Below are 2,591 nucleotides of genomic sequence, written 5' to 3'. Positions count from 1 at the left end.
TGTGGCATAAACTAATGGCGACCTGAATTCCATCTGGTTGAGTTTGAACTCTAGCACTAGCACCAGTGGGGAGTAATGAATCATTCCAGGTACTGCCGTGTACAGGGCATTGCTGTGGTTACTTGTGGGCCTTGCAAGGGGTCATCTCATCAAAGAATGGCCCTTAGTGTACCTGCATCAGAGTCTCCTGGGAGCCTATCAAATATTCCAATTCTAGATCCTCGCCCCAGACCTACCAGATCAAACAGACAGCCAGTAATATGCATTTTTAGAAAAATACTTCAGGGAGTTCTTTGCACACTGAAAGTTTTAGAACCACTAAACGTTTCTGAATAGCTGGTGTAATATGAAAGTCATAGACCCCACTGTTAGCGTTTGCCTCATTTAAACAGGAAGGATAAAACATGGCCACATAAGGAGATGCTCAAGAAAAATAAACCAGGGCATGCAGAAATCCAGTCGTCGGAACTACAACATGGTTCTTACTGGATCTATTGCCACTCCTCTGACGTTGGCTGCCTGGCTGATCTCAACGCCCCTGTAGCGCTTCAGATGAAACTTATTTGTCCAGTTCAAGTGACAGAAGCTTTAAAACTTGGGCCTGGTGATCAGAAAGTTGAGGCTGCTGGGTCGGCTTCAAGTTCCCCAATCAAGAATCTCATTTCAATCCCTGGAATCAACTGATGACAAAGGAGCCTAGCCAGACCTGAGTTTTAGTGGCTTCCATTAATTTCCTAAATGGAGGGTGAGATTTCACTGGACAAGCGCTGGCATAAAATTCTGCTGCAGCCTTTTACAGTTGACCCATAAATCAGAAGCCAAGTTCAAGAATTTTTAAATTGGATGGAGTCATGCATGATTCCATCCAACAGCAATTTTAATGAAATCCCATCCCGACTCGGTAATTACCAGGCTGTGACAATTAATTTCTTGCTTTGGATTAAAACCCATTTGGTTTGAGGCGGATATTTTAGTCCGGCAAGATGAATTGTACTTCATGTCACCTGTGTAAAGCTATCAGCTGATGGGAAATGATAAGCTGAACAAAAATGGTTTATTAAAAATAGTTCAAGCACAATTAGTACCTAAACAGCCTTCAGGTTTTTTAAAACAGGTTTTTATGGCCTCACAGATGGCTGGAGTTCTCAAAATCCTTACCAAAGAACAGCTTCATCCAGCTTCTATATTGAGAACGTAGAAATAATGGACAAGCCCAGTTCTAAAACAGATAATATAATAACACAGACAATGTGTTAATACGGTCAAGCCCAGTGTTAAATATACTTATATATTGAGAACGTAGAAATAATGGACAAGCCCAGTTTTAAAACAGATAATGTAATAACACAGACAATGTGTTAATATGGTCAAGCCCAGTGTTAAATATACTTAAGACACAGAAACTCAGATTTGCAAACTTTATTAATAGAAATAGTTACTCATTACAAAGCCAGGCTGGCTTCCTACTTAGCACCTGCTCCCTATAGATGCATTTACTAAGCCACTTCCCTGCTGGCTCTTGGAATATTGCATTTGGGAGGACATTAAGGATTTCCTTGTGCCCCTACACTATATCCTGCAACCACCCCCATGCCTCAATTCTAATAGAAGTAGTAGAAATAATAATAATAATAATAACAATGATATTTGTTGAGCACTTCGTAGTTACCAAGTGGCATTTGCAATACTTTTAGGCATTAATTCGTTAGATCTTCACAATAACTCTTTGAGGCAGGTACTATTAGCATCTGCGTTTCACATAGGGGAAACTGAGGCACAAAGTGGTTAACTTTCCTAGGATCACTTTATTAGTTATCTATTCCTATGTAACAAACCACCCCAAATCTAGTGGGTCAAAACAATAACTATTTATTTGGCTCATAATTCTGTAGGTCAGCAATTCAGACTGAGCTCAGCTGGGGGTTCTGGTCTTGCATGGCCAGCATCTGTGGTCAGCTGCACATCAGATTTGCTGGTTTTCAGTGGGCTCTTTCAGCTGTCTGGGGCTTCAGGAAGGACAACTAGGCTGACATCTCTCTTCCTATAAGGTAGCTCAAGCTTGTACACATGGCAGCTAGATAGGACTCTGAAAAAAGAAGTATCAAGGCCTCTTGAGCTATAGGCTGGAGCTGGTACATCAAAATTCTGCCCCATTTTTTGCCCACAGCATGGTACCAGGCCAGCCCAGACTCAAGAAGTAGAAAAATGGGAAGATCTGCAAAGATATATTGCAAAGGGTGAGATTATAGGGCCGGGGGGGAATTGAGGCCATTTTTTTTTTTTTGCCATCCATCTACCCAGTTACATAGATGGTCATTAGTAGAGTGAGCACTCGCACCTGGATCTTCAAACTGCACAGCCAGGGCCCTGACTGCTTTACCACACTGCCTTCATAACAATATTGCATCTTCTTTCTGTAACTGGTCCTTGTTTTTATTATTTGAATGGAGTCTCTACCTTAGTTACCTGCTATTGCTCCAGTTTCTCTATGTCTTGAGATCTGCCTGCTTTTTGCCCTTCGCCCCAGTACCATGTTGCATTTGAATCCTGCTGAATTCTGCTAAAAACCTACCGAAACATGACCATCTCCC

Source organism: Myotis brandtii, unplaced genomic scaffold, assembly GCF_000412655.1.
Source record: "Myotis brandtii unplaced genomic scaffold, ASM41265v1 scaffold45, whole genome shotgun sequence".
Classification (NCBI taxonomy): Eukaryota; Metazoa; Chordata; class Mammalia; order Chiroptera; family Vespertilionidae; genus Myotis; species Myotis brandtii.
This window is presented reverse-complemented; position numbering follows the sequence as displayed.